This window comes from Neoarius graeffei, chromosome 9 (genome assembly GCF_027579695.1).
Source record: "Neoarius graeffei isolate fNeoGra1 chromosome 9, fNeoGra1.pri, whole genome shotgun sequence".
Lineage (NCBI taxonomy): Eukaryota > Metazoa > Chordata > Actinopteri > Siluriformes > Ariidae > Neoarius > Neoarius graeffei.
The window spans coordinates 18,637,028-18,657,649 of record NC_083577.1 but is presented as its reverse complement, the minus strand read 5'-3'; the positions used below and the strand labels follow the sequence as shown (position 1 = coordinate 18,657,649).

The 20,622-nt window shown below is 47.7% G+C and overlaps 1 protein-coding gene across 6 annotated transcripts in view; it reads right to left on the bottom strand.

Moving 5' to 3' along the window:
- Positions 1-20,622, bottom strand: part of LOC132891504 (histone-lysine N-methyltransferase PRDM7-like) — a 94,446-nt gene that overhangs the window by 62,628 nt on the left and 11,196 nt on the right. The gene's annotated exons all lie outside the window — the stretch shown is intronic.

Genomic DNA, 20,622 nt, shown 5'->3' with positions numbered 1-20,622 from the left:
TGTGGGAGGGGCTTGAGTTGTTCATAAGTACACTCGGTAGCAGAGCACTCTAGGTCGTAGGTTGATGATCGATTTGGTAGTCATATCATCAGACCTGTGGCTGTATGTCTTGGACACTCAGGTGAAGAGAGAAGCTGAGCTATCAACTGATCACCACCTGGTAGTGAGTTGGATCAGATGGCAGGGGAAAATGCCGGACAGACCTGGCAAACCCAAAATGTATAGAGCAAAGCCCCCTGTCAGAGAGAACTTCAACTCACACCTTCACCAGAGTTTCTCCTGCATTCCGAGAAAAGCTGGGGACATTGAGTCCAAATGGACCTTCAATACTGAACCAGCTGTGGGGCACTGTGGTTGCAAGGTGGTGGCAACCCCTGAACCCAGTCGTGGACACCAGCAGTTAAGAGAGTCGTCAAGCTGAAGAAGGAGGCCTTCCAAGTTTATGAAACTCCTGAAGCAGCTGACAGGTACAGGTATCTACAGGCCAAGTGGAGCATGGCTGCAGCAGTTGTGGAAGCAAAAACTTGGGTGTGGGAGGAATTTGGTGAGGCCATGGAAAAAGACTTTTGGTTGGCCTTGAAAAGATTCTGGCAAACTGTCAGGTGACTCAGGAGGGGAAAGCAGTGCTTTGCCAATGCTGTTTACAGCAGGGATGGAGTGCTGTTGACCTCAACTGGGGATACAGTCTGGCAGTGGAAGAAATACTCTGAGGATCTCCTGAACCTGTCTGATGTGCCTTCCATAGAGGAGGCAGATTTGGAGGACTTGGGGAGGATTCGCCCAGAATTAGAGCCAAGGTCATTGAGGTAGTCCAAAAACTCCTCAGTTGCAGGGCTCCAGGAGTGAATGAGATTTGTCCCGAGTTCCTGAAGGCTTTGGATATTGTTGGGCTGTCTTGGCTGACATGCCTCCACAACACTGTGTGGAGTGCTCCCACACCCAATCTGGGCTGTGCACTGGACTCAGTGGACCTAGTGGGAGAGAGGAGGATGTTGGCCAAGTTGTCATTCTTAATGGCGAACACCTCCCATCCACTGCAGGAGACAGTAGCAGCACTGGGAAGCTCCTTCAGTGACCGGCTCCTCCATCTGCGGTGTGTTAAGGAGAGATATAGCAGCTCCTTCCTCCCTACTGCTGTGAGACTGTACAACTGGCACCTCACCAAGCACAGCACCAGTGACTCCTCACAATAATGAACAATACTGTCCAGATCACTTCTACATCCATAGAAACCCCTCTGAATGTATACTGTGTTCACTGACTATCAGCATCAGTATTTTACAGTGAACTGCTAGCTACACACTGACAAAATGGCTCTTGTGCAATATATCTACTTACTTGTGCAATACACATGCAATACCACCTGTGTAATATACTTATGTTAACTGTATATCTGCAAACCTGTTCATTTATGCAAATTTGTTAATTTTTATCTTTAAATTTGTAGTTTATTTCTTTTTATATATACCCTTTTTTATATACTTAGTACTTTTGCACTACTCCTTCACTGCCTTATCTTTTTCTATATTTTGCTGCTGTAACAATGTAAATTTCCCCTTGTGGGATAATAAAAGACTCTCTTATTTATTTGAATTTTAAGCAGCATTTTAATACTCATGCCAATTCACACCCTTTAACCTCCAGAGAATCTCTTTCTTCTTCATGTGGAGTTATACAATGGGAAAACAACACAATCAACTGGAATACAGATAGCTCTGGGTTTGTATTTGTAGCTGAGCCATGTTGCTGTAGTGGTGAAGTGCCAGTAGCGCAGAAGATAGTGTCTAGGGTGAAATAATCAGTGAGAGTGAGCTCCATGATTGACACTAGGGTACATCGCGGCTGGCCCGACAGCAGAGGATAAACAGGCCAATTGCGGGGGCATTCCTGATTTGAGGCTGGTCAGAACCGATTATCTGCCCAAATATAATCCTGTAGTGTGAGGAATTTGCAGAGACAGTAATCTTAAGGTCACTAACCTATGATTGGGTTGCGCATGCGCATTCTGTGCTACGCACTTCCTAGTTCCCGAGTTGTTTGTGATGTCTTTTGTCTGTGAGTGTTGGCGTTAAACACTAATCTTTTTTTATTTTTTCTACAAACAATTTTCCAGTATCCTCTTCATTTTTTTATTGTACTTTCGCTTTCCTTTTTGTACTTTCCACTTTCGCTTTCCTTTTTCCATTTTTTTCTCCCTTTTTTCGGAAGAATGCCAAGACCAGAAGCTTTCTTTTTTCTCCTCCTGCATAAAGACCACAAGTGGAGGCCATCCACATGGGATCTGCTTTAATATCAACAGATATTCGATTAAAGTACGTGAATCCTTTCATCATGGCACACCTTCAGCCTGTTCAGTGTGCTGAGTGCAGGATGTTTAGTCATTCTTCCTCTATTGCTAGCGATTGCTTTATTTGTGATAAGTGCAGATTAGTTAGCTCTCCGACGGAGAAGATTACAGTGTTAGAAGCGCGTATCCAGGCTTTAGAGAAGGCCAGTGAGAATGAGAACAGTGTAAGTTTCTGTAGGAGAAAGTCTGGATGCCCTAGGTGGAGTTAGTAACCCCCCAACTCCAGCATTAGAGCCCTTACAGCGGGGCGAATGGGTGACGGCTCGGCGGCATAAGCGTAGAGCCAAAGCTACCGCTGAGGCTCGCCCACAGGAGCACCACTCCTCTCCGTTTCATGTGTCGAACAGGTTTGCTCTCCTTAGTGATGAAAGAAACCCGAAAGAGCTCTGGTTATAGGGGACTCTATCATACGGCATGTGAAATTAGCTCAGCCTTTAGCGGCACCAGCAGCTTTAGTCACATGTATTCCAGGAGCCAGGGTGCCGGACATAGCAGGTAATCTTAGGGTCCTAGGCAAGCACAGGTTCTCAAAGATAGTTATTCATGCAGGAGCTAATGATGTACAGTACGCCTTCATCAGTCTGAGGTTACTAAGAGCAAGTTTGCAGATGTGTTTAAATTAGCTAAGGCGATGTCTGATGCTGTAGTATGCTCTGGCCCCATCCCAATGCGGCATGGCGATGTAGCTTACAGCAGGTTATGGTCGCTGAACTGCTGGTTGTCCAGGTGGTGCTCTGAAAACAGTGTGGGGTTTATAGATAATTGGGGTAATTTTGAGGGCACTGCTGGCCTGTTAGGGTGGGACAGTATCCATCCCACTCGGGAAGGTGCTGCTCTCATTTCCTGCAGCATAGGTCATCGTCTCAGAACAGGCCTAGTTAATTTCTGACAATCCAGAGCCAAGGCCAGGGAGCAGACGAACAGGCTAAACCAACTGTCTGCTAGCTGCACAGAGTCGCCACTCAGGGTCCACTACATCGAGACTGTGTCTGTTCCCCAAGCTCAACAAAAAAGTAGAAATAATCAGAGAGTTTGTTCCAGTAACCTAATCAATATGAAATTAGATCATACTGACTATACAGCTGCTGCTAGCACCTTTGATCTAAAGGTGGGGCTATTACAGTGGTATGCAAACGTTTGGGCACCCCAGTCAAAATTGCTGTTACTGTGAACAGTAAGCAAGTTGAAGATGAAATGATCTCCAAAAGGCATAAAGTTAAAGATGACTCATTCCCTTTATATTTTAAGCAAAAACATTTTCTTATTTTCTTCTTTTACATTTTCAAAATGACAAAAAAGGAAAAGGGCCTGAAGAAAAAGTTTGGGCACCCTGCATGGTTAGTACCTAGTAACACCCCCTTTGGCAAGTATCACAGCTTGTAAACACTTTTTGTAGCCAGCTAATATTCTTTCAGTTCTTACCTGGGGGATTTTCACACATTCATCCTTGCAAAAGGCTTCCAGTTCTACAAGTTTCTTGCGCTGTCTTGCATACACTGCTCTTTTGAGATCTATCCACAGATTTTCAATTATGTTTAGGTCAGGGGACTGTGAGGGCCATGGCAAAACCTTCAGCTTGTGCCTCTTGAGGTATTCCATTGTAGATTTTGAGGTGTGTTTTGGATCATCGCCTTATTGTAGGACCCATCCTCTTTTTAACTTCAACTTTTTTACAGATAGTGTGATGTTTGCTTCCAGAATTTGCTGGTATTTATTCGAATACATGCTTCCCTCGACCAATGAAATGTGCCCTGTGCCACTGGCTGCAACACAAAGCATGATCGATCCACACCCATGCTTCAGAGTTGGAGAGGTGTTCTTTTCCTGGAATTTGGCATCCTTTTTTCTCCAAACATACCTTTGCACATTGTGGCCAAAAAGTTCGATTTTGATTTCATCAGTCCACAGGACTTGTTTCCAAAATGCATTAGGCTTATTTAAATGTTCATTTGCAAACTTCAGACGCTGAATTTTGTGGCTAGGACACAGGAAAGGTTTTCTCCTGATGACTCTCCCATGAAGGTCATATTTGTTCAGATGTCGCTGCATAGTAGAACAGTGCACCACCACTCCAGGGTCTGCTAAATCTTTCTGAAGGTCTTTTCCAGTCAAACAGGGGTTTTTATTTGCCTTTCTAGCAATCCAACGAGCAGTTCTTTAAGAAAGTTTTAATTTTCCAGACCTCACCTTGATCGCCACTGTTTCTGTTAAGTGCCATTTCTTAATAACATTACAATCTGAGGAAACAGCTACCTGAAAACACTTTGCTACGTTCTTGTAGCCTTCTCCTGCTTTGTGAGCATCAATTATTTTATTATTTAGAATGCGAGGGAGTTGCTTAGAGGAGCCCATGGCTGTTGATTTTAGGGACAAGTTTGAGGAGTCAGAGTGTTTATGCAACTTTGAAATCTGCATCATCTGACCTTTCCTAACAAAGAATTTGAACAAGCCACAGTTCAATAAGCTAATTAAGGTCTGGAACCTTGGTAAAAGTTACCTGAGAACTCAAATGTATTGGGGTGCCCAAACTTTCGCATGGTGTTCCCTTTCTTTTTTCACTCTCCAATTGTACAAAACAAAAATAATACACAAATCTTGCAGAAAACGCTGAAAAGAAATGTGTCATCTTTACCTTTATGCCTTTTGATGATCAGTTCATCTTCTGCTCTGTGAAAAATGGCGAGCGGTGGTAATTACATTTTTCACAGAGCGCCACTACATCTCATACATGTATTCGCCTACACTCACAGATACCGCTCGACACTCAGACACTCTCTTTCATGCGCTAACAAACACACACACACATACGCATGCGCATGTAGCCAAGACACCGGTTAGCTTTTGCAAGCACTCATTCAGCATTCGGGGCAAGTTACTTTTTATCGCGGCCAGCGCGAAATGACACCCACACACAATATCATGTATATTTGGTTGGAATATTCGTTTATTTACCATCTTAGCGAGCAGCGTGGTACCCGTTGTCTCAGCTCCATAATCTATATGCACTCCAACTTCACGCGACCAGCAAACATTTCACTCATCTCACTTTCTGTGCGTCAGCCATCAGGTCCGGGGGGAAACCAGAGCCTCTCGGAACCTAAGTTCTTATACACTGATCTGGGACAGTGGAGAGAACGTTTCCACATGGAAGTGTAGGGTTTTGGGGAAATTGTATTGTGCAGCTTTATTTCCAACATGTAAGTCTGTCAAAGTGTTCTGTGTCATTTCTTTTATTTTTAATGTGGGTTGGAGAGTATGGTGGTATTTTGTATTGGACTTTAAATGTGTGTTTTAATATTTTTTGTAACATAATTTTTCCTATTGGTTGATTACAGGACCAATCAGCAGTGATGTGGAGTCTGGGAACCCTTTAAAAAGGGCTGGTCTTTTTCATTTTGGGAAGAGAGGGGTAGGTGAGCACAAACTTGCTGTGAGGCGGTGTTGCGATAAGTAAGTGCTAAGAAGTGTGTATTTAGAAAATATTGTGATGTAGTTTGTGATTTTATTTGCCTGATTGAGGCCGGTTTTGTTTTGCGTTTATTTAGTTTTTGGTTTCCTATGTTGAATACTCACTTCTGCATTGTAAATAAATCTGCACCCGTATTCACTATATATTTTTAGTTGCCTAGTTTCGTCTTTCTTCATTTTGTTATTGGTGAGGGCCAGTCCTGACATGAGTTGGGGGGGGTGGAGAAGCCCCTGTCTCACAAGTGGTGTCGAGAAGTGGTGACAGTGGCGCCTCGGAAGACCCTGAAGAAGACCATAGGCAGACGGGTTCAGCCTAGACGAGGCATGGCGTATCGGCGTCTACCCCGAGATACCCTGGAGGAGGTGACAGCCGAGGAGGAGAAGCATGATGCTGGTGAGGGGACAGAAGGAGCCATTGGCGGAGGAGATGGTGTTCCACAGACACTGGATATGAGCTCGCTGTACAGTCTGCTACAGAAGTCCATCCTGGACCAGCAACGCGAGGCGCACAAGCAGGGCATGAGATGGCACAGCGTCCAGACCCAGCTCAACACTGTGCACGGCGAGCTGGAGAGAGAGCGATGAAAGGCAGCAGAGGAGCGGCATCAGCAGCTAGATGACGACGGCACCAGGGCTCCATTACAGCTAAGACCTCAACACAATCCAGCAGCACCAGCATCAGTGCCAGCAGCGCCGAGGCAGCCTCCAGCACAGCAAGCAGCGTCACCTCCAATAGGGCCAGCCACACTGACTCCAGTTGCTTGGACAAGGGCGGCAGTGCCGAAGCTGGAAGAGGGAGATGATATTGAACAATATCTCACAACATTTGAAAGACTTGCCTTGGCCTACAGGTGGCCTAGGGCAGACTGGGCCATCTACCTGGTGCCATATCTGACGGGTCGGGCCCGAGCGGCATACGTCACAATGGACATGAACGAGGCCATGGATTATGATCAAGTGAAGGCAGCAATCCTCTCGAAGTACGAAATTAATGGTGAGACATACCGGCAGCGTTTTCGTGATCCAGATGTGCAAGCAGAGGAGACCCCCCGGGAACTGTACAACCGCCTGATGGACCTATATAAGAAGTGGGTGAGACCAGCAGGCAAGACTGTGGAGGAGGTTGGAGAAATCCTTGTGCTTGAGCAGTACCTGCGCACCCTAGCTCCTGAAATCCGGGTCTGGGTTAAGGAACACAACCCAGCTACAGGCCAGCAGGCAGCTGAACTCATGGAGGCGTTCCTGGCAGCTCAACCGGGTCCGAAGGTGTTCCGCAGCCAGAACTATAACCGACCAGCCGGAGGTGGTAAGTCTGGGGTTCCTGGTGTGGGAGTTGGTCCTAGGGGGTTAGGTCAGGTCAGGCCACTGCACCACACCTACACTTCCCCTTACACCCCATCGTCTAGGCCTCCTATACGCCCCTACGCTCCACCGCCTAGATACTCAGCACCCACAGCTACCACACATCGGCCACCCTTCACATGCCATCACTGTAACAAACCGGGTCACATTGCCAGAGACTGTCCGGGCAAGAAAGCTCAGGGGTCCAGTTTTTTTAATGTCCCTAGACCTGACAGCGAAGTTGATGACACGGTATCCAGAGTGCAGTCTATCACTGTGATTGTAAATGACAAGCCAACATTTGCTTTACTAGACACTGGCAGCACACACACTCTAGTCAAACCACACCTGATCGATAAGTCAGAGGAATTGAGGACAGAACAGCTTAGGGTGTGTTGTGTGAATGGAGACGAGCATGTGTATCCAGTGGCAGACATTTGTCTTGAGGTTCAGGGGCAAGCCTTTTTGCTGAGGGCAGGCATTGTACAAGGTTTATGGTATCCTGTAGTGTTGGGTCAGGATGTCCTTATTTTGCCTGAGCTGGTGCGGTCAGCAGAGCCTGTGAGCATGGTGGTTATCAGGGCCAGGGCTAAGCAGTCTGCTGAGGAAGAGGCAAAGAAAGCTATTTGTGAGATGATACCCTATAACCAGTGTGACATTGACCCCCCTGTTGCTACTAGAATGCCTAAGACACGTAGACAGCGCAGACATGCTAAGCTGCAGGGCACAGCAGATAAGGTTGTCAGCCAGTTGCCAAAACCTGTTGATGAAAAGGATGTGTGGAAGCCTCCTCATAATCTGAGTGACCTGCAGAAAAATGATGACTCGTTGAAGGATGCATTTGCTAAAGTGACAGAGATTGATGGTGTTGAGACTGGTGTGGTTAAGGAGCTAACTGGTGAATATTACTTTGTGACAGATGGCCTACTGTACCACCAACCTGAAGACGGCAGTGTAGAGCAGGTGGTTGTGCCAAAATGTTTGAGAGAGTGCTCAGTTTGGGACATGATATACCCTGGGTGGGGCATTTGGGTACTGTTAAGACCCTAGAAAGAATTACACAATGCTTTCACTGGCCAGGGCTCTACACAGATGTTCAAAAATACTGTCGCACATGTTCTACCTGTCAACGTACTAGCAAACACAAGGCTAGACCCTTCCCTCTGCAACCACTCCCCATAATGGGTATTCCATTTCAGAGGATAGGGATGGACATTGTGGGACCCTTGGAGAGAACTAGGTCAGGGCACAGGTTCATTTTAGTTATGTGCGATTATGCCACATGTTACCCGGAAGCATTCCCCCTTCGAAAGATAACTGCAGGGTCAGTTGCAAGAGCATTGTTACAACTAATATCACGGGTAGGCATACCACATGAAATTCTAACAGACCAGGGCACTGCATTTCTATCCAGAACACTTAGACAAGTGTATAGTTTGCTGGGGATTAAGGGGATTCGGACTACTCCCTACCACCCTCAGACTGATGGGCTGGTGGAACGTTATAACCAAACCCTCAAGTCGATGTTGAGGAAATTTGTGGCAGAGAACGGCAAAGATTGGGACCAGTGGTTGCCGTACCTCCTTTTTGCCTACAGGGAGGTACCACAGGCTTCCCCCCAGTTGAGTTGCTGTATGGGCGCCAGGTCCGGGGTCCATTGGATCTACTCCGTGACGCCTGGGTGACACCAAAGCCCCAGGAGCCAGACAGTGTGCTTTCCTACATCCTGAAGATACAGGAGAAGATGGGGAAGATGGCCAGCTTGGTGGAGGAGAACATGACTAAGGCCCAGCAGACGCAGGCACGGTGGTACGATCAGAGGGCGAGGCAGAGGAGCTTCACACCTGGGCAGCAGGTTCTCTTGCTGTTGCCAACTACAGAGAAGAAGTTGCTGGCCCGCTGGCAAGGTCCCTACACTGTGGTGCGTCAGCTGGGGTCGGTGACTTACGAGGTGGGGATGCCAGGTCGATGAAAGACAAAGCAAGCCTTCCACATCAACCTGCTTAAGGAGTGGCATGTACGGGAGACGCCGTTCAGCCAGCAGCTCCTGGTGCAGGACGTGGAGGGTGATGTGGAACCGCAGGAGCAGTTCTTCCCTGCAGCAGTCGTACCAACTGAACCGGATGTCTCCCACCTGACAGCTCGGCAAGCACAGGAGTTGCAGGCCATCATCCCTCCGGGCTTGTTCTCTGAGCAGCCTGGGCGCACTTTGTTGGTGGAGCATGACCTCCAATTGAAGGACTCAAAACCAGTGCGGCAAAGGATGTACCGCATCCCAGAGCGGTTGCTTCCCGCTCTGCAGGAGGAGCTGGATATAATGAAGCAGCTGGGGGTTACTGAGCGTTCCAGCAGCAGCTGGAGCAGTCCGGTGGTGCTGGTCCCAAAGAAGGACGGCAGCATCCGCTTTTGCATCGATTTTAGACAGTTGAACTCTCAGTCTACATTCGACGCCTACCCAATGCCCAGGCTGGACGACTTGATCGAGGGGCTTGGGAGGGCGTCTTACATCACGATCCTTGACCTCTGCAGGGGGTATTGGCAGGTCCCGCTGGCTGAGGGGGCAAAACAGTACACTGCCTTCCGTACCCCTCAAGGCCTGTACCAGTTCACCACCATGCCCTTTGGCTTGCAGGGGGCACCGGCGACCTTCCAAAGACTCATGGACCGTGTCCTGGAGGACACGGGGGGCTTCGCCGCAGCTTATCTTGATGATGTGGTGGTTTGGAGCGCCACCTGGGGGTAGCACCTCCAACATCTGGCTGAGGTGTTCCGGCCAGGGATGTGATTTGGGGGTGGTGAAATTATCTGAAAATTTTAGCCGGGGGTCTGGGGGCCACAGGCCCCCAGCTGGTCCAGGGCAGCGCCCTGGTGGGGGGACAAAGTAGTCAATGAACCAAAGTAGTCAAATTTTGAAATGCAAGGTAGAACTGTCCAGACAAGTCGCCAGGTCATCACAGGGCTGACACATAGACACAGACAACCATTCACACTCACATTCACACCTACGGTCAATTTAGAGTCACCAGTTAACCTAACCTGCATGTCTTTGGACTGTGGGGGAAACCGGAGCACCCGGAGGAAACCCACGCAGACACGGGGAGAACATGCAAACTCCATACAGAAAGGCCCTCGCCGGCCACGGGGCTCGAACCCGGACCTTCTTGCTCTGAGGCAACAGTGCTGACTGCTACACCATCGTGCCACCCTTAATTTTTTTTTTTTTATTGCTGTAAATTTTGTTAATTATGCCTTAGATATCACGGTAATGTGTAAATAATGTAATGTATCTACACTGGTTGTAAATTTAATTAAGTTCATTTCATTCATTCATAATTATCATACTTTTTAAAAAAATAATTTAAAAAATAATAAATAAATAAATAAATAAATAAATTTAACAACCTGGCTGATAACACTGGTAAAGATGATGTTGACACTTCTCTAAAACGAAACTAACTTTATATAGTAGCCTCCATATACACACACTGAAGGCTCAATCCCAAATCACTTCCTCCTTCCTATACAAGTGCCCTACACCGCACACACAGCGAGCCCCTGTAGTCTCTCTAGTGCACTCTATATGCCTTATGGAGCGGTTTGGTCTTCAGCGCAACAGATTTCCTCTTCATCAGCGCGGTGGAGCAACAGGACAGGGGGCGTTTCCAGCTGCGCAGCGCTCACTTTCACTTGGCCTGTTAGCCAGAGCAGGCAGCTGCAACACATATTTTGACTTCCTATGTAGCCAGAAGAAGCTATACATGCTCCAAAATAGGATTAAATTATAAATAAATGCCCTTGACAAACTTGTGTTTAAGCGGTGCATTAAAGCTCTTGCTAGCTACATGGCTAAGTAGCAACAAGCCTGAGTGTAAAGTAACAGAACTTCACTGCTACTAGCAAGCCGTGCTAACTCAGGAGCTAACTCTGGTGTCGGGTCTGTTCCCTGAGCAAATGTTCCAGTCATTTTACACCCAAAGTGGAAATATTTCCACGGACTAAATGACGAACGGCATCTCCTCCTCTCTTTCCTTTCCTCTCCTCTCCGCCCAGCGCGCCGGTATGTGAACTCATTCCGGGTGACCGTCAGCCAACCTCTCGCCTCCCTAAACACACACATGCAAAGCCCACTAGCTCGACCCAGACAACCATGTCCTGTCAAACACACTTGGCTCTGCCACGTCGGACAAAACGCACACATAAAAAGCTGAGTTTGTTCGTGACCAAACGCCACACACTCACAGATAACACGCTGATGCGTAGAGGGGCCTCCAGCAAGCATGCCATCTCTCTCTCCCCCTGAGCGAGAGACAATCCACCCCGATCTGAACAAATGTCTCACAGTATTATGTCCAACGCCTGTAGCAACCTCTTTCTCCAACCATTCCCAGCGGAACTTGTTTTTCACTATTCTGTCGATTTCTTTAACTCGATTTGCATTTTTACGCTCGATCACGGAGGCTGCCATCTTTCAACTCTTTGTTTGAGGAGAGCTTACGTACAGCTATCTAACAAGCGCGTTCATTGGTTGTTACAGAGCGATGGGCCAATCACGTACCTCGTTTCATCTCAATGACGGAATTACTGAAAGTCAGAACGAATAGGATACGAATGCGGATTTTTGAGCGAAAAATCGGAAAAAAAATTTTTTTTTCAAATTTTGAGGTGAAAAAAGCAGAATTCCGCGAATTTGCGGAAAAATCACATCCTTGTCCGGCGCATCAGCGAGGCTGGCTTGACCATTCAGCCAAAGAAGTGTTCCCTGGCCCAACAGGAGGTTCGTTACCTAGGGCACATCATTGGCAAGGGGGTGATCAAGCCCCAGAAGGACAAGGTCGAGGTGGTCCGGGACTGTCCGTGACCCCGTACTAAGAAGGACGTCCGCTCTTTCCTGGGCCTTGCCGGGTGGTATCGGAGGTTCATTCCGAACTTCGCCACCCGTGCTGCAACCCTTACAGATCTGACTCGCAAGTCGGGGTCAACCAAGGTGAAGGTGGAGTGGGGGGAGGTGCAGGAGCATGCCTTCCAGGACCTGAAGGGGGCTCTGCTTTGTGAACCTGTGTTACAGAGCCCAGATTTCGCACAGACATTTACTGTACAGACAGATGCCTCTGGGGTGGGGCTGGGGGCAGTCCTACTTCAGGGAGAGGCGGAGCAGCAGAAACCGGTGGCATATATTAGCCGAAAGCTTTTCCCCCGAGAAACAAGGTACTCGGTGGTGGAGCTTGAGTGTCTTGCTGTGAAGTGGGCGCTAGAGACATTCAAGTATTACCTGTTGGGCAGAGACTTTTTATTAGAGACTGACCACAGAGCATTGCAATGGTTGGGGCGAATGAAAGACTCTAATGCTAGAATTACACGTTGGTTTCTCTCTTTGCAGCCCTACAGGTTCACAGTGAAATACAGGGCAGGGTCACAGAACCCTGTAGCGGACTTCCTGTCTCGCCACCCTGGTGGCGAGCCAACCGAAGGGGGAGGAAATGTGAAAAATGGCGAGCAGTGGTAATTACATTTTTCACATAGCGCCACTACATCTCATACATGTATTCGCCTACACTCACAGATACCGTTCGACACTCAGACACTCTCTTTCATGCGCTAACAAACGCACACACACATACGCATGCGCATGTAGCCAAGACACCAGTTAGCTTTTGCAAGCACTCATTCAGCATTCGGGGTAAGTTACTTTTTATCGCGGCCAGCGCGAAATGACACCCACACACAATATCATGTATATTTGGTTGGAATATTCGTTTATTTACCATCTTAGCGAGCAGCGTGGTACCCGTTGTCTCAGCTTCATAATCTATATGCACTCCAACTTCACGAGACCAGCAAACATTTCACTCATCTCACTTTCTGTGCGTCAGCCATCAGGTCCGGGGGGAAACCAGAGCCTCTCGGAACCTAAGTTCTTATACACTGATCTGGGGCAATGGAGAGAACGTTTCCACACGGAAGTGTAGGGTTTTGGGGAAATTGTATTGTGCAGCTTTATTTCCAACATGTAAGTCTGTCAAAGTGTTCTGTGTCATTTCTTTTATTTTTAATGTGGGCTGGGGAGTATGGTGGTATTTTGTATTGGACTTTAAATGTCCCCTCCTAGAACTGCCACCTTATTGTGGTGGAGGGGTTTGTGTGCTTGAATGATCCTAGGAGCTATGTTGTCGGGGGCATTATGCCCCTGTTAGGGTTTCCCAAGGCAGACAGGTCCTAGGTGACAGGCCAGACCAAGAGCAGTTCACCAAAAAACCCCTATGGAGAAAAAATCCAGGACCGTGACGTCGCCCGGTAGGACGCAGCCGGGGCCCCACCCTGGAGCCAGGCCCGGGGTTGGGGCTCGTATGCGAGCGCTTGGTGGCCGGGCCTTTGCCCATGGGGCCCGGCCGGGCTCAGCCCGAAGAGGTGACGTGGGCCCGACCTCCTGTGGGTTCACCACCCACAGAGGTAGCAGTAGGGGTTTGGTGCAGTGTGGATTGGGTGGCAGTCGAAGGCAGGGGCCTCGACGACCTGATCCCCGGACACAGCGGCTGGCTGTTGGGACATGGAATGTCACTTCGCTGGGGGGGAAGGAGCCTGAGCTTGTGCGGGAGGTTGAGAGGTACCGGCTAGAGATAGTCGGGCTCACCTCCACGCACAGCTTGGGCTCTGGAACCCAGCTCCTCGAGAGGGGCTGGACTTTCCACTTCTCTGGAGTCGCCCGTGGTGAGCGGCGGCGGGCTGGTGTGGGCTTCCTTATAGCTCCCCAGCTCAGCCGCCATGTGTTGGAGTTTACCCCAGTGAACGAGAGGGTCGCCTCTCTGCGCCTTCGGATTGGGGAGAGGGCTCTTGCTGTTGTTTGTGCCTACGGGCCAAATAGCAGTATAGAGTATCCGGCCTTCTTGGAGTCCCTGGGAGAGGTACTGAGGGGTGCTCAGACTGGGGACTCCATTGTGCTACTGGGGGACTTCAATGCTCACGTGGGCGATGACAGTGACACCTGGAGGGGCGTGGTTGGGAGGAACGGCCTCCCCGATCTGAACCCGAGTGGTGTTTTGTTATTGGACTTCTGTGCTAGTCACAGTTTGTCCATAACGAACACCATGTTCGAGCATAGGGGTGTCCATAAGTGCACGTGGCACCAGGACACCTTAGGTCGGAGGTCGATGATCGACTTTGTAGTCGTGTCATCTGATCTCCGACCCTATGTCTTGGACACTCGGGTGAAGAGAGGGGCTGAGCTGTCAACTGATCACCACCTGGTGGTGAGTTGGATCCGCTGGCGGAGGAGGAACCTGGACAGACCTGGCAGGCCCAAACGTATGGTGAGGGTCTGCTGGGAACGTCTGGCCGAGCACTCTGTTGGGGAGGTCTTTAACTCCCACCTCCGGGAGAGCTTTTCCCAGCTTCCGAGGGAGGCGGGGGACATTGAGTCTGAGTGGACCATGTTCTCTACCTCCATTGTGGACGCAGCTGTTCGGAGCTGTGGCCGCAAGGTCTCCGGTGCCTGTCGTGGCGGCAATCCCCGAACCCGGTGGTGGACACCGGAAGTAAGGGATGCCGTCAAGCTGAAGAAGGAGTCCTATCGGGCCATGTTGACCTCCGGGACTCCTGAGGCAGCCGACGGGTATCGGCAGGCCAGGCGTGCTGCAGCTCGGGCAGTTGCAGAGGCAAAAACTCGGAACTGGGAGGAGTTCGGGGAGGCCATGGAGAAGGACTATCGGTCGGCCTCGAAGAAATTCTGGCAAACCGTCCGGCGCCTCAGGAGGGGGAAGCAGTACTCTGCCAACACTGTTTACAGTGCGGGTGGGGAGCTGTTGACCTCGACTGGGGACATTGTCGGGCGGTGGAAGGAATACTTTGAGGATCTCCTCAATCCCACCGTCATGTCTTCCACTGAGGAGACTGAGGCTGATGACTCAGAGGTGGACTCGTCCATTACCCAAGCCGAAGTCACTGAGGTGGTTTGCAAGCTCCTCGGTGGCAAGGCACCGGGGGTGGATGAGATCCGCCCTGAGTATCTCAAGTCTCTGGATGTTGTGGGGCTGTCTTGGTTGACACGCCTCTGCAACATCGCGTGGCGGTCGGGGACAGTGCCTCTGGAGTGGCAGACTGGGGTGGTGGTCCCTCTTTTTAAGAAAGGGGACCGGAGAGTGTGCTCCAATTATAGGGGAATCACACTTCTCAGCCTCCCAGGGAAAGTTTACTCCAGGGTACTGGAGAGGAGAATTCGACCAATAGTCGAACCTCGGATCCAGGAGGAACAATGCGGTTTTCGTCCTGGTCGCGGAACACTGGACCAGCTCTATACCCTTCATAGGGTGCTCGAGGATTCATGGGAGTTTGCCCAACCAGTCCACATGTGCTTTGTGGATCTGGAGAAGGCATTCGACCGTGTCCCCCGTGGTATTCTGTGGGGGGTGCTTCGGGAGTATGGGGTTCGGGGCTCTTTGCTAAGGGCTGTCCGGTCCCTGTACGAACGGAGCAGGAGTCTGGTTCGCATTGCCGGCAGTAAGTCAGACCTGTTCCCGGTGCATGTTGGACTCCGTCAGGGCTGCCCTTTGTCACCGGTTCTGTTCATAATTTTTATGGACAGAATTTCTAGGCGCAGCCAGGGGCCGGAAGGAATCCTGTTTGGGAACCACAGGATTTCATCTCTGCTTTTTGCGGATGATGTTGTCCTGTTGGCTTCTTCAAACCAGGACCTTCAGCATGCACTGGGGCGGTTTGCAGTCGAGTGTGAAGCGGCTGGGATGAGAATCAGCACCTCCAAGTCCGAGGCCATGGTTCTCAACCGGAAAAGGGTGGCTTGCCCTCTCCAGGTTGGTGGAGAAGTCCTGCCTCAAGTGGAGGAGTTTAAGTATCTCGGGATCTTGTTCACGAGTGAGGGAAGGATGGAGCGTGAGATCGACAGGCGGATCGGTGCAGCCTCCGCAGTGATGCGGTCGCTTTACCGGTCCGTCGTGGTGAAGAAGGAGCTGAGCCAAAAGGCGAAGCTCTCAATTTACCGGTCGATCTACGTTCCGACTCTCACCTATGGTCATGAGCTTTGGGTAATGACAGAAAGAACAAGATCGCGGATACAAGCGGCTGAAATGAGTTTCCTTCGCAGGGTGGCTGGGCGCTCCCTTAGAGATAGGGTGAGAAGCACAGTCACTCGGGAGGAGCTCGGAGTAGAGCCGCTGCTCCTCCACATCGAGAGGAACCAGCTGAGGTGGCTCGGGCATCTTTTTCGGATGCCTCCTGGACGCCTCCCTGGGGAGGTGTTCCAGGCATGTCCCCCCGGGAGGAGGCCCCGGGGAAGACCCAGGACACGCTGGAGAGACTATGTCTCTCGGCTGGCCTGGGAACGCCTCGGTGTTCTTCCCGAGGAGCTGGCCGAGGTGTCTGGGGAAAGGGAAGTTTGGGCTTCCATGCTTAGACTGCTGCCTCCGCGACCCGGTCCTGGATAAGCGGAAGAAGACGAGACGAGACTTTAAATGTGTGTTTTAATATTTTTTGTAACATAATTTTTCCTATTGGTTGATTACAAGACCAATCAGCAGTGATGTGGAGTCTGGGAACCCTTTAAAAAGGGCTGGTCTTTTTCATTTTGGGAAGAGAGGGGTAGGTGAGCACACGCTTGCTGTGAGGCGGTGTTGCGATAAGTAAGTGCTAAGAAGTGTGTATTTAGAAAATATTGTGTTGTAGTTTGTGATTTTATTTGCCTGATTGAGGCCAGTTTTGTTTTGCGTTTATTTAGTTTTTGGTTTCCTATGTTGTATACTCACTTCTGCACTGTAAATAAATCTGCACCCGTATTCACTATATATTTTTAGTTGCCTAGTTTCGTCTTTCTTCATTTTGTTATTGGTGAGGGCCAGTCCTGACGTGAGTTGGGGGGTGGAGAAGCCCCTGTCTCACATGCTCACTTAACTATTCACATTAACAGACATTTTCAGTAAGGCTGCCCAAACTTTTGCTTGCCACTGTATTACATCTAAAGCGCAAATGGTTAATGAACTTATTACTGATCAGGAGTTTAATGTACTTTGTTTAACTGAAACATGGATTAAGCCAAATGAATATATAGCATTAAATGAAACTAGCCCTCCTGGATACAGTTATATACACCAGCCTCGTCTAACTGGCAGAGGAGGAGGTGTCGCGGTTATTTATAATGATTATCTAGGTATAACACAAAAACCTGGTTATAAATTTAATACATTTGAAGTTCTTCATACCCATATCATGTATGTAGCCTCAAAAAATAGGTCTACCCAGTTAATTCCGTTACTTATTATTTACAGGCCCACAGGGCCATATTCTGAGTTTCTTTCTGAATTTGCAGATTTTATCTCAGATCTGGTTATTTCCTTAGACAAAGCTTTAGTTGCTGGAGATTTTAATATTCACTTTGATAACCCAGAAGACCCTTTGAAAACAGTGTTTGTGTCCATTTTAGATTCAGTAGGGATTAATCAGAATGTCATAGGACTGACCCATAATGGTGGTCACACCCTCGATCTAATACTAACATTCGGGTTAAACGTAGAAAATATAGTCATACTTCCACAGTCTGAAGTTATCTCAGATCATTATCTCATCTCATTCAAACTATGTCTGAGTAATAATATATGCACCTCATCACGCTACTGTATTAAACGTACATTCACGTCAACTACTGCACAGAGCTTTATAAATTATCTCCCAGAGTTATCAACTTTGATTGGGTCACTGTCAGCCCCTGCACAACTTGAACAGGCAACTGAATGCTTAGAGTCAACGTTCCACTATACCTTAGATCAGGGTTCTTCAATCCTATCCGCAAAGGGCCGGTGTAGCTGCAGGCTTTCATTACAGCCAAATTGGAGGCTCACTTGATTGTTGACTGGAGACGAGGGTGAAATGATTAAACAAGTGAAATCAGGTGTAGCTCCTGCTTGGTTGGAATGAAAGCCTGCAGCCACACTGGCCCTTTGTGGATAGGATTGAAGACCCCTGCCTTAGATAATGTAGCTCCTCTTAAAAGGAAAATGGTCAGAGACAAAAAAAAAAAATAGCACCCTGGTATAATGATGACACTCGCACTTTAAAACAGACCACTTGAAAATTGGAATGTAAATGGCGTCAAATAAAATTGGTAGCGTTCAAATTAGCGTGGAAGGAGAGCTTCCTGAAGTATAGAAAAGCTCTTAGTGCTGCTAGATCAACATATCTCTCCTCCCTAATAGAAGATAACAAAAATAATCCTAGATTCCCATTTGATGCTGTAGCAAAATTAACCAGGAATAAGTCCACTATAGACACATGCACACCTGTAGTATGTAGTAGCAACGACTTCATGAATTTTTTTAACGACAAAATTGAGAATATCCGACAAAAAAATTCAAACTACTAATTTAAAGTCAGACAGTGTAAGTGACCCAGTGGTTAACAATATAACTGTATCAGATCAGCAATTAGAATGTTTTACTCCCCTTAGAGAAACTGAATTACTTTCCTTAATCTCCGCATCAAAAGCCTTAAAGTGCCATTCCACCATTGGATGTATTCCTTGGCATAAAATACAATATATTTTATGACAACATGACTAGACAGAGAAATCTTTTAGCTTCAAAATGATATATCAAACATAATTTTTTGACAACGACAAGTATATTAATTTTGCGACCAAAGTCACCTACCCTTTTAATTTCCGTGCGGTAGTGAAACGTGATGTCATTGGCAGGTTCCCCTTCTTGTGTACCACGTGTCGGTCTATTTTTAGACCAGGAAACCCCCAAAGTGAGAGAGTCATTTCTCCTCGTATATGGGGGCCAAAAAAATTGCGAAAAATTTTGAGTTAATCTTTCAGTTAGCTAGATTTATTGGTATTAGCTAGATTTATTGGTATTATTTTTATCGCGTTCTATCCGCCATTGCTGATAATATGTGCCACGTCACACATCATGTGGTACACAAGAAGGGGAACCTGCCGATGATATCACGCGCGGAAATTAAAAGGGTAGGTGACTTTGGTCGCAAAATTAATATACTTGTCGTTGTCAAAAAATTATGTTTGATATATCATTTTGAAGCTAAAAGATTTCTCTATCTAGTGATACCATTTATATATGTTGTCAAAATATATTGTATTTTATGCCAAAGAATACATCCAATGGTGGAATGGCACTTTAACTTGTGTACTAGATCCCTTACCTACCGGTACATGTCTATTCAAACAGGTAATACCTGAAGTAATTGAACCGCTTCTAAAAATAATAAATTCTTCTCTTAGGATTGGCTATGTACCCAAATCCTTTAAACTAGCAGTTATCAAACCCCTGATTAAAAAATCTGACCTTGATCCCTGTCAGCTGTCCAATTATCAGCCAATATCAAACCTCCCCTTTATCTCCAAGATCCTTGAAAAAGCTGGGGCACAGCAGTTATGCTCATATTTACATAGGAATATGTATCAGTCAGTATTTAGACCTCATCCTAGCACAGAGACAGCTCTGGTTAAAGTAGTAAACGACCTACTGTTGGCGTCTGATCAGGGCTGTGTCTCGCTGCTTGTGTTGCTTGACCTTAGTGCAGCATTTGATACCTCTGATCATTCCATTCTTCTGGATAGACTAGAAAATGTTGTGGGAGTTAAGGGAACGGCCCTCTCCTGGCTCAGGTCTTATTTAACTGATCGCTATCAGTATGTTGATGTAAATGGTGATTTTTCTAGACATACTGAGGTAAAGTTTGGTGTTCCACAAGGTTCTGTCTTGGGTTCACTGCTTTTTCTTTATATATGTTACCTCTGGGTGATATTATTCGTAAACATTGTATTAGTTTCCACTGTTATGCTGACGACACACAGTTGTATGTTTCTGCAAAACCTGATGACAGACACCAGCTTAATAGAATTGAGGAATGTGTGAAGGACATTAGACACTGGATGCTTATTAACTTCCTTCTGCTTAAAGGAACAGTCCACCGTACTTCCATAATGAAATATGCTCTTATCTGAATTGAGACGAGCTGCTCCGTACCTGTCTGAGCTTTGCGCGACCTCCCAGTCAGTCAGACGCAGTCAGACGCACTGTCACTCCTGTTAGCAATGTAGCTAGGCTCAGTATGGCCAATGGTATTTTTTGGGGCTGTAGTTAGATGCGACCAAACTCTTCCGCGTTTTTCCTGTTTACATAGGTTTATATGACCAGTGATATGAAACAAGTTCAGTTACACAAATTGAAACGTGGCGATTTTCTATGCTATGGAAAGTCCGCACTATAATGACAGGCGTACTAACACATTCTGCGCGCTTCAGCAGCGCATTGATACGGAGCTCAGATATCAATGCACTGCCGAAGCGCGCAGAAGGTGTTAGTACGCCTGTCATTATAGTGCGGACTTTCCATAGCATAGAAAATCGCTATGTTTCAATTTGTGTAACTGAACTTGTTTCATATCACTGGTCATATAAACCTATGTAAACAGGAAAAACGCGGAAGAGTTTGGTCGCATCTAAC